This window comes from Triticum urartu, chromosome 7, assembly GCF_003073215.2.
Source record: "Triticum urartu cultivar G1812 chromosome 7, Tu2.1, whole genome shotgun sequence".
NCBI classification, from domain to species: domain Eukaryota; kingdom Viridiplantae; phylum Streptophyta; class Magnoliopsida; order Poales; family Poaceae; genus Triticum; species Triticum urartu.
In genome coordinates this window covers 626,906,926-626,919,223 of record NC_053028.1, presented here as the reverse complement: position 1 = coordinate 626,919,223, position 12,298 = coordinate 626,906,926, and the positions used below count along the sequence as shown (strand labels likewise).

At 41.9% G+C, this 12,298-nt stretch overlaps 1 long non-coding RNA gene across 3 annotated transcripts; it reads right to left on the bottom strand.

Moving 5' to 3' along the window:
* Positions 1-5,268: 5,268 nt before the first annotated feature.
* Positions 5,269-12,040, bottom strand: LOC125525302. Of its 3 annotated transcripts, XR_007291226.1 has the most exons (6): positions 11,772-12,040; positions 9,842-9,924; positions 9,150-9,757; positions 6,804-9,069; positions 6,246-6,710; positions 5,269-6,085 (listed from the first exon to the last, which is right to left on the bottom strand). It is a non-coding gene; the product is annotated as an uncharacterized LOC125525302 (long non-coding RNA). The 3 variants fall into 3 exon arrangements; XR_007291227.1 differs by lacking the exon at positions 9,842-9,924; XR_007291225.1 differs by lacking the exon at positions 11,772-12,040 and having other exon boundaries at positions 9,842-10,089.
* Positions 12,041-12,298: the final 258 nt, after the last annotated feature.

Genomic DNA, 12,298 nt, shown 5'->3' with positions numbered 1-12,298 from the left:
AGACTTCCTTCGATGCCAATAAAGTTTAGTCCACCTCGATGAATGGAATCCACAGCTTAGGGGTGTGTCAAGTGAAGTAGGGATGGATGGGTTTGTGTAAGTTGAGGATGCTAGAAAACAGCAAATAGGATTATCTCCATACCCCTAGAAACAACAATTAATGAACATGGGTAATGGGGTGTGTGTAGAGATCAGTGACACTCCCTCGTGGTGCTTGCCTGCCGGATTATTAGGCATGTCTATTTTTTTCCCTAGCTATAACCCCTATCACTTTGACATCTCCCCTCTTGTTGATCTCTATGAACACACCATCCTTCATGTCCATCAATATTGTTTTTAGGTCTATCATCGATATAAGGAACATGAAAAAAAAACATACTGGTGTTTCCTAGCATCTTCAGGTTACACAACCATCCATGCCTACTCGATAAAACACCCCCCTAAGCAATGGTTTCCATTCATCTAAGATGAACCGCACCATCACAAAGCTAAAGGAAGTTTGGGCCTTTTGGCAACTGCTTTGGCGTCGACAATAAGGAAGCGCTAGCAACATCAACTATTGCTAGCAAATCCTAAACCCCAGACTAGCCATTTCCTCATCCACGACCTATCTTTGATAGCAGGTCGCGATCTGCATTCACAAAAATAATTAAAAGGAGATCCTGACCAAGGGGTTGAGAGGGATCAACGGGAAATGTACATAAGTGTAGAGATTATTCGAGCCAAGAAAGATAAATAGTGCATATCTAGTTGCATTTATTTTTTCTTTTTTTGAGAAACCAATAGGAGATATGTCTATTCATTTAGAATAAGAGAGTTGTCTAGCTTATTACGAAAAATCGGGCGAAAACAACTTTGAGATTTTTTTTTGCAACTTCAAAATATTGTTTTCACATGGTTTTCGCTGGTTCCCACCGAATCTTGATCTCAATAAGATATTCTCGCATGTGTGTGTGCGCGCGCGTGTGCGTGTGTGCGTGCGTGCGTGCGTGCGTGCGTGCGTGCGTGCGTGCGTGTGTGTGTGTGTGTGTGTGTGTGTGTGTGTGTGTGTGTGTGTGTGTGCTTTGACTTGTTCTAAGATGACCCATTGCTGGATTCCTTCATATTTTAAATTGGAGAGCAAGGTGTTTGTGAGGCAAGTTGCGAATCTTTGCAGAGAGTGTTTGCATGCTAAGGTGACTATCTCCTCCAAGACACTCTACATGAGACTTTCCTAGCTAACACTTCCTTCACAACCTTGCAATTAGGGCAAAAACTTTCCACCTTGCCTTGTGATTTTGTGTGGCTGTGAATGACCAAGTTTGTGGTGTATTTTGTTCATGTGTGACTACTAGGTGCTGCCAAATTATTTGAGAATTTTCAGAGCTACCAAAATGGTAGTTCCTTCACAATAGCGACCTAGGGCATACGGGCTTTACCAATTAATGCAAGACTTTGCCTTGCCCTCATTGAGCCAATCTTTTGCCCATGTATACTATAGGCACAATGATAACCTACAATTAAAATTAAAAATTGTTGAGGTGCCTAAGTATTCCTTGGATTTATTTCCCCAAAAGTGGCAGAAACTGTAATTGTCTCTGGAAGAGAAATATTGCTTTTGCCATGGCAATATTGTGTCACTCCCTTGATCCATATGGATTTGGGAGGCTCTTCGAATATTGGGGTAGACTAGATCAACAAAGAAAGTGAAGTTTCCTTTGTGTTAATTCAGAGCTAGGGTTTCAAATTCTAGATAACTAGGAATTGAGATGGGCAGGTCTTGGTTGTGCTGTGATCCAGGTGTAAGCAAGGGCGAGGTGAACTTTTATTACAAAGTTTAGAAGAAAATGTTTGGAAGACTGTCAAAAGTTAATAACAACACAAAAATCAAAAAGCTCTAATTTTTGGGGTGTTACACAAGTCGACGTCGGCACAGTAGCCGATGGGCATGACGAGGTGGGGGTCGTGTTTGTGGAACTCGTGCATGCGCTACATTCCATTGTGGTCGTTGCTTCACCGCCACCTTCATCCCGCAGCCGCCCACCTTCCGTGCATCAAATTCCATTGTCAAATCCAAGGTTTTGTGAATTAGTTGTTTGGCATATCTCTCGTATAGGTTCAAATCCAAGTGGGAACTGAAGCATCTTCTTATCCATGACTTAAAAAGTCTCTCAAAACCCTACCACTTTGATTCATTTTAGTTTTGAACTTATTTGATGATTATTCTTGGCACACCGTACCTAAAACTTTGTTCACTCCGATTGGGAATTCAACCAAGTTAGCCATGCCTCAAACCTAATTACGAACATGTCCTTAGTATTTTTCTAACAATAATATTGGATATTGTTCTTTTTCATCTTTTATTGGATTTTATTTGAAGTTGGTGTTTATTAGGATTATTCTTTTTATCATCAGATTATAACATTGATAAGAAGAGTAGACGAGGAACATACCTTCAACTACATCAGCTACACGCAAGTAGCGCATGACCATCCTTGACCCATATTTTTCATCTTTTGCATGATTATGTTTTAAAGATAGTAGTAGCATGATTTTTAACCAATTTTGCTAAATGATATTCTGGTAGGTGAGCCTATAGGTATTCCATGCCATGTACCCTTGTAGCAACAAAATGTAATACTATCATACAAGTGTTTAACATTTACATAGTATGTTGTGTCTGCCCTATAGCTTGTTGTTTAGGCTTTACACAACAACTACTAGGTGACAAATGTTAGTCAGAATGTCCATCGAGGATGTGCATGTCTTCAAAATTTCCAGAGATTGAAAATGAGTGCCAACATTTTGACGAAACCTTGATCCATTTCCGTTTCGTCAAATTCCGACACTCAATATGTCAACGTTTTAGAAAAGGCCATGTCGATTTTTTTGTCGACTCGTAATTTGTTATTCTTATTTGTCAATTTCAACGCAACAAACAGAGTGCCCCAACTATTTCGACACGAGGGGTTTGTGCGCCAATGTTGGATTGCACACCAATTGCTTTTACCTCACGCTTTTGCAGGGAAACAAATGGATGACGGTATATATGTTTTAAGAATTATTGCACATAATTTATTCATAAGCATGTATTAAGGATTTTTTCTTAATAATGGTAATTTTTGTTCTTTCTTTATTACGACTTTACTGCATCCCATATCTTGCAAGGCCTGACTTCTTAAAAAAGTTGAAGGTCTCCATGGATTAGGAAACTAGGACCATTGCCTACCTCAAGACTAAAGAGGGATTTTTTATTTCAAGTCTACGATTCATAACGAAAAAGAGTGTACTTATTTTGAGTGTTCTAATTGGAGGGCATCTGCCAAAGCTTACAAATTTGAGGAAGGGATGTACTCCACTTTGATATTAGCAAATATTCTGATTCTGATCTTGACATCTGTGTGGATTTGGACAACATTTCAATCCTTCCTCCGTGTATGTCTCTTAAACATACCTGGTAATTAACTTGTATATCAGTCAAAATACATTATCATTTATAACTAACTAATCTTGCTTACATATTATTGGATAGCTTACTTCTGAGAACCGAACAACTTGGAAGATTGTATACAACACTTACTATACTATCGAGACCGCACTTACCTGGGAGGATAAAATGTACCTCTTCTCCTTTGTTGATGATATTGAGTGTCTTAAGGACACTTATAATGCCAGACGAAATGATGCACCATACATGCCACTAGTGCATGCCTTGAACAAGGCCAACATTCAGAACAAATACATGGTAAGAATTGTATTCAGTTTCATATTTTTTCATACATTCTTTGTGAATTAAAAATAGTAGCGAGAGTGGCGTTTTGGCACATGGGAGCGCTCTTGATTTTTAAAATGTGTTTTAAACATATTTTAAAATGTCAAAAAAATCTAAACAAAAACTTGGCGCGCACATCTCGATATTGTACATGCTCACAAAGTCGTTTCGTGAAAAACCGACAACTCATATATGTCGCGCGTGAAAAAGACAAAATCCGGTGTTAAAAATGCTTTTCACAAGACATCATTTTGGCTTTTTTACACAAGCCACTAAAAATGACTGTTTTATCCGAAACTTGACGTGCACACATATAATATCGAGATGTATGCGCCAAATTTTTGTTTGGAATTTTTTCACACTTTGAAATGTTTTTTTCACGTCCAGGAGCGCGCACTCCCGGGAGTATCAAGGGATTTCCGGTGCTTACTATGTTACTACTAGGGGTTGAGGCGCCACCTTGTGGCGCCTCCTGAGAAAAAGTTGGGGCGGTGCCAGGTTGGCAGTCCCCATTTCAATTGTTTTTCTGCAATCTTGGTAACACATAAACATGACATGTTAGTAAAAAGTTCCACTACAAATTTTGGAAGTTTATGATGACGGAGGAGATTCATCTTTGCACCTCCTATTCACAGGTTGAAGCCTCTGCTAGCAACGGATGTTTACGACGATGCAGGAAATGCCGTCTTTGCTCCTTCTGTTCACCGGCTGATCCATGAGATGCTTCGCAGCTGCCTGTGTGTCCTTGATGTCATTGATCTCCATCAGATAAATATGCCCATCTAATTGAAAACATTGATAGTCCACCTTACTATCTAGCAAGATATTTTCAGTCCTTTTCAAAGGAACCAAACCATTTGCAGTTGACAGTTTATACAAATACATACCCATGATTATTACGATGATATGTACACATTATTTTGTCTATCCAACAAACAAATTTCCATGACAAGCAAACAAGGCAAGCACCAAATAGTGCATGAACCATATCAGGAGGAGACGAGAGAGACCCAACAGCGGCGTCGCTTACCTTTTATATGCTGGTAACCATATCAGTCATCGCAGTCGCCTCCCGCTGCCTCGACCACGACCACCACCGTCGATCAACACCGTCTTGCACCGAACTATCATATTCATGTTGGTACTAAGAGAATTTTCGTCATACAAGGATGTGCTTCTGCAGCTAACATGCATCTACAAAAGACCCTATATAGAATATGTGATCAAATTTATTCCTCTCCAATGTCCATAATTGCCATCTCCTCCCTATGTTCCTAACACTCTTAGATTCTGACATGAACATGCTACTAAAATGACGTTTGGTGTAAGTGATACTATTTTAGAATGATAAAATAAACTGCTCTTGGTTGTTGTCTCACACAATGGAATCGATTACATTATAACCAACATGAGCAAGCCATCATTGATTTACTACTTTTGTACTTCTAATCATCCATTCTTTAACAAACTTGTAATTCTTCTTTCTTATATTGATCCAGATTATTTCATGGTGTCACTTAATTCATAGTACCAATTTTCTTTTAACATGGGATAATTATAGATACTAACCCTGAAACAAATTGATGGTTAACTTGACTGAAGCTAGATTCTATTTTCTGAACCAAAGATCAAGTAAACAGTACAAGTCGCTCATAAATTATTTGACTAAGATATGTTCATGGTATCTCCTAGTCAAGGTTGTACCTGATGTTGACTGGAATAAAAAATAATCAAGACATTAATTAGTACCATCCTAAAAGATTTGATTGTTGCAGCCGAACTCTAAATACAATTAGTGCCTACATCTAGTACCTCCGGTTCCCTTGCTCCCATACATGTCATGGACAGCTCTCTATTGTACAGTATTGACACAAAATAATGAACATTCGATTAGCTTGAATGAAAATAATGAACAAGCAAATCTTGGTACTTTAGATTAATCCGGTCAGCACACACTAAAGGTATCACACAGAAGTATCAATTAGTAGCCAACAAATTTAGTATTATGCTAATCACATCGAATCAGGAAGAAGATCACAAAACAAAATTCATAACTAAAAGTATTAAGAAAACTTCTGTCATAGGATTAGAATAGAATGCAAAAGGTTAAGAAGCACCAAAATTATGCTTGATGTTATGGACACCTGAAGTAACTGTGAAAGGTCAAACAATAATCCCACATGGCGGAGAAGCCACCGCCGACGTCCTTGTCGTGGTCCAGCTGCTCCTTGATCTTGCGGAGTCCTTCAGCCCAGGCCTCTAGTCCACTATTAGGATCTTCACTTTGCATCCGGCCCTGACCATCTTGTTCACACTGATCACCTTTCCAACACCCTTAGAATTCGGTAGAAACAAAAGAGGAGAAGGCGAGGACGTGTGTCAGTCATTCTGAAACATACAACGTACGTACAATCCTAGGAATTTGCGGCAAGAGCATGTGGTGCAAGAGCAACTTGGCGGCTGGGAAGTTAAGAGTCGGAGAATTATTATTGACCTTCCAGATGTGCACACGGCCGGTGACGGAGGGCTCGAACCTGTCGAAGCAGATCAGGATGCGGTTGTGATGCAGCAGCAGGAGCAGCTACTCCTGCTGACAAGCTCCGCAGCGTCTTCGTGCACTCCTCCACGCCCATCAAAGCCGTCATAGTGCTCCGGCCGCGTCTGTCTGTCTTTGCCTCTAGTAGTCCTGCGTCCTTCATTTCCTTGCCCTTTCTTTTTTGAGTTCTGCCTTTGAATTTGTGAAGGAATCTGTTGTCTGAATCCACCTCTCCAACTCGATCGCATTACGATCTATTTGGTCTAGAACATAATGACTGGTGGCACCCTTGTGCAGGTCTTCTCCAGCTGCCGTTCGATCCTTCCTAGTCGATCCCCCAAACACCTCCCCTGACTCGAGAGAAAATCCGCCGGCAGCGGCGGCGGCGTTGGCACTGCGCGTGCGCTTCATCTCCTTTGCCTACTAGAGGAGCGGAAGGGAAACAGAGGATGGCCGATGTCATGGATCAATAAAATAATTACATAAAAATGAATTTTAGTGAACAAGAGTCCTCACCTGAGATTGAAGTAAGAAAATCGTTTGAGTTCACCTTTGATCTGCAATAGCACATTTAGGAATACCTGATTTCTTCTTTCAATCATGCAAGTACTCAGGACAAAAATACTCCCAGCTCATTGGTGAGCAACCTTACTGAACCTCCTACATATAGGAAAAGGATGATTTCAGGAGGGGAAATGACAGCAATAGCTATCAGGCATGGCCCACTGTATGATGTTGGTGCCATTTGCACATTTGATACAGCAGTTCTAGCCATAAACAAAAGATGACACACTATATAAAGTCAGGTAAGTGTACACTCAAATACATCCCTACATGGAAACAAAGCCTGCAAAGCACACATATTAGTGAACATGTTTCAACTTTCTTTTCTTATTCGCATTCGGGAAGGATCAAAGAGAACATAAGCAAACCTTCAAAGGAGTAAGTTGCAAAAAACCACCATAATTGGGGACCCTAATTCAAAAAACCACCACCTTTCGATTTTTTTTCAAATAACCGCCACGATTGTGCTGACAGTTTTCAGAAAACACTGATCGATTGATTAGAGCCGTTTGGTAACGAATCTGACGGGTAGATCCTATTGTCAGGTCAACCTGGCATATGCCAAACAGAGTGAGGAGACGGACGTTAGGTCCTGTTGAGTAATTTCCTCAAACACCTAGAGGGCATCCCGTCGGCTGCCTAGCTCGCCAGTGGCAGTGTAGGAATGGGCTGCGAGTGACTTGAGTGCGAGGTAGCGCGGCCGCAGGCAGAGAGGCGGCGCCGGACCAGGCGCTCATGGGGTAGTCGGGGCGCGGGGCAGACCAAGAGCTCGTGCTCTCGGCCATGGTGCTCGGGAGGTCGCGGGCAACGGCGAAATAGGGGGGAAGGAGATGGCCCTCATGAGGGATCTCGGCGCCGGACCAGGGCGCCCACGGGGTAGTTGGGACGCTGGGCAGAGTTCGCGTTCCTGCCATCACTGCGGCGTGCCCGTACTCTGTAGCAGGCGGTAGCTCGAGCCGCCTTGCGTGGCCGCTGCTGATGGTCGCGTGCCCGGGCACGGCTAGTGCTGCTGCTCGCGGCCCGTCGCGTGGCCGGTGCTGATGGTCGCGTGCCCGGGCGTGGCTGGTGCTGATGGTCGCGTGCCCGGGCGCGGCCGGTGCTGCTGCTCGCGGCCCGTCCCGAGGCCGGTGCTGCTGCTCGCGCGCATGGGCGCGGCCGGTGCTGCAGCTCGTGCCCCCGTGCGTGGCTGCTGCTGCTGCTGCTCGCGCCCCCGTGCGTAGCCGTGGCCGCTGCACTTGCTCGTGCCCTTGCGTGGCTGCTCGCGCCCCCGTGCCTGGTCGATGCCGCCGCTGCTGCTCGCGCCCCCGTGCCTGGGCATGGTCGCTGATGCGGCTCGCGTGCAGGAGCATAGATAGACAAGGTGGAGGGAGATCACGGAGGCGGAGGCTCGCGAGCCGGCCGGCGGCTGAATCCGGTGGTGCGCCGGTCAGATGCAGGTGTGATTATTTCCCCCTGTCAACGCTTGTGGAGGAGGAAGTATAGAGGCTGACGTGCGGGTCCCATGTGCAGTTTACTGTACAGGCCAAACACCGTAAGATTTCAGTGCCACATCATCACTTACATCGGCCCCCATCTGCCAGAAACGTTGTTAACATGTGTTTAGTGACCTATCAGTGTTTTTTGAAAACTATCAGCAGAATGGTGGTGGTTATTTGAAAAAAAAATCGAAAGATGGTGGTTTTCTGAATTAGGGTCCCCAATTGTGGTGGTTTTTTGCAATTTACTCCCTTCAAAGAGAACATAAGCAAACCTTAAAATAACCTCACGATCAAACAAAATACACACAATTTCATATATTTTTTCTAAGGAAAATGTCTCACAAAAAAAACTACAGTAGCAAATAAATAAAATGCAAGGCCAACTGAACAGGAATATTGCCATATCAGATCAACAGACGCACAATAGATTTTATTTTCAAATAAATATAGGGCAGCATCACAACTTCGGTTCAGATAAGCAGATGCAGAATTGCAGACGCAGGTGCAGCAACAGTAATAAAGCACAAACTTAACACACAAATTCGAGATCACACAAGAGACACTTAATAGTAACTTATAACTATGATTCCTCTTATTAATAATGACAGTACTAAATAGGATAGTCTTCTGATGGAGATCAGCAATACAGTCTTCCTCCCAATCACGCTGAGAGGACTTCACTTATGCAGCAGCAGCAGCATGCTATATATCATCATTTCTCAAGTCTTCTCGTCGTCTTCCTAAAATAAGAAAATCGAATCGAATGTCACCACATGATCATTTGTTTATAAGAGAAGCGCTGCCACAATTTAGTACAAACCTTAAACTTTCCTCGCTGAGCTTGTAGATGCCTCAGCCTCCTGCTACGGCGCGTTCCGGTTCCGAGCTAGGACAGGCTCCTCCTGTACTGAATTCACTGGAGTTTCAGCTGACTGGTCTTCAAAGTCTTCATCATACTCCTCATCAAGTGTGTCTTCATAAGCGTTCACCTCAACCCGGTGTGCAGGATCCCTCCTATCCCACCATAGCCCGTACAACACTGAGATCCTTCCTGTGTGTTGTTTGTGATAAGCTCCAATGTGCAACCAAACTGCCGATAATTTTCGGCGAACCACTCCAATAGCAAGGACATCCCAAGTTCCCAACCACCTTCAGGTCTGCAGATGTTTCCTTATCCTTGAAGATGCCCTGATCTGCCTCTTGTGCCGTGTTGAAGTGGTGTACCACAGTTTCTCCTGTGACAGAATTCCTTGTTTCTTCATACTTTTATTCATCTCATGGATTCTTATTAATCTCAAAATCATCTTGCTATGATTGCTGGTACTAATTTTTTGAAGAATGGAATCACATGGCTTATAGAGACCACTCCTTCCCTGCCAGCCCTCTGGGATTTTCAGCAAATACCTTGTAGGCGTACATAATCAAAATCTGCACAAGCAAAGACGATAAGTTCTGGGAACAGGGCACTGGAAAGAGGGAAGAATCAAGAAGTGGCGAGGTTAATCTCCTTACTCCATTTCTTAAGTAGTCCTATCTCAACTGGTCACTGGGTTGTGGGCTCTAGATATTTTTCCTTGTCATGGTGCCATCATTTTCTTTTGTTAGAAGAAAGATTTATACATGAGGGGAAAGGCGGTGTTAATTCACATACGATGCAAGTCTAATAGAAAATTCACACGACCAACCACATAGGCAATAATTAACCACATAGCAACACATCCAACAGGGCACAACAACTCTCCACAAATGGACCACCCACTTACAACTGGGTCCCAAGCAGTGCCTCTAGCCCCAATGCACACACACACCCCTTTCCAGGGAGTTCAATAGTTGCCTGGATTTTAATGATGAAAATACCATACTATTCATTTTAGGAATCATAAGCTCATTAAATTATCATTTGACAAAATAAAAAACAAGGTCATTTTTGTCCACTCAGTTTACCATCCAACCAAAAGCTATTCGATGTATGATAGGATCATGTCAGCGCTACAATGGGGGCAAACCAATCACAAGCATCAGGAACATATCAAAATCAAAACAATTTCTGAATTATTATTATTCAGATTGATGCTCATGAATGAAAGCTGCTTACATCATGGATATTGTCATGCTAATGCAGAATTGAAAGTATCCTATCATCTTCTGTAATGTACCTTCCGCATAGAAAAGTAAAGTGCCAGTCAAGCAACAAGCACATATTATATCCAGATAGTGTTAGATCAGGATGTACAGTGAAATAAGAAGAAGAAAGGCAAGACCATTTAACATGAACAATCATATCATTGATTTTTTCTGCAAGGAACCCGGATAATAGTTCAGCACTCAAATCATGGTAGGCAGATAGATCTCTGAGAGACATTTGTTGGGATGGAAATAGCTCTACACATCAACCAGAACCTGATCTGAAAATGGGAAGGATAAAAACACAACCACATTTAATATACATCATGGCAAGAACAATATTGAGCATCTAATACTGTGGAATTATATAACATGGTTTTATACATTTATACGTCAGGAATTTAATCTGAACTATAAATTCCTGACGCCAAGCTATAAAATTATATCATCCTGAATTGATTACCAAGAATCTATGGGGCAACAATAAAAAAACATTACTTTATATGAGTCTGTCTAGCTAAGTTCGTATTTATCCAAAAGGGCCTAATTTAGTAATGGTAACACTTTTCTCGATGCTGGATTTTTTTGCTGAAGTGTTTGGAAATTAATCACATTTACACTAAAAAAATATATTGTGTAGCCAACCTTGAGGTTATTCGGCAATTCCAGAAGTAAATTTACAAAATTGCACTAATTCATGCAGTACGCTGCCAGGCACCTCAATGAAGGTGTTAACTATTTATTGTAGTGCAACCAGATCAATTTCCTTTCAAAAACGAGCTGAGCTCCCATGTGACACTTGAATAGGTGATGCATGCAGGCCAATGAATGAATGGATTTTATCAACACTTCCTTTTCACTCTGTATATAAACCTCACATCAGCATGCACACCTGAAAAACTAACTTTCTTGTAACCTGAGAGATTATTTCTTCTGCTTTTACTACTACGCCTAATACTTGATACGTCGCCTATAATAAGCATAATATAATAAGTTGACATCATGCAAATGATCTGACAACCAAACTAACACCTGATCCCCATTCATCATAAGCTGCAGGATTTCAACTTCACATTTATCTAATAGGTTTCATTAAAACAGAAAATAATAAAAAGCGTAAAATTTATGGGTCTGCTTCCTGCCCGATGTTGTACACAATGCATTGCCCATCGATTTGTTTGCAAAATAAATCCTTGTTTCTAGATCTGCTGCCCTCCCAGAAAAAGGATCATTTCTTACTGGACCGAACAGGGGAGAGACCGTCAGCAGTGAAAGGCAGAAAAAAGGTAGTAAAGAGAGAGGGAGGAGGTGGCTTCACCTTGAGTGGTAGGGGAGGCCGCCGAATAGCCGACCGAAGCCCTCCTTCCTCACTGCGGTCGGGTATGCCTCTTTGAGGAAAAAAATAAGAAAGGATCCTAGTTTATTTGTTATAAATTGTAAGCTAGAGAACTACACAAATATCTGTGAAAGAATGATATGAGAACATTATTTACTTCAACCTGAACACAAGGTCATCCTAAATCATGACCATTGCAAGCACGCCATGTAAGTTAGATACTTCTAGAGAGAAAGGATAACTTTTGCAGCATTAGTTCGCATCCCAAAACAAATGGTGCCATTTTATCCATATATTTAAATCAAATAGTAAGAAGGATGCTCAGTATATCATGCAGTGCAACAAACTAAAATAAGAGAACTTTAGTAATAAACTTATAATCGAAAGAACATCCAGATTTTGCTTAGTTTGTGATCTGTAAACACTAAACGGCGGCGCAGTTGCATGAAGCAACACCCTATTCTAACATGAAAAGCTGCTTAATTTGCCTGAAGGGCTTATACCTGCAA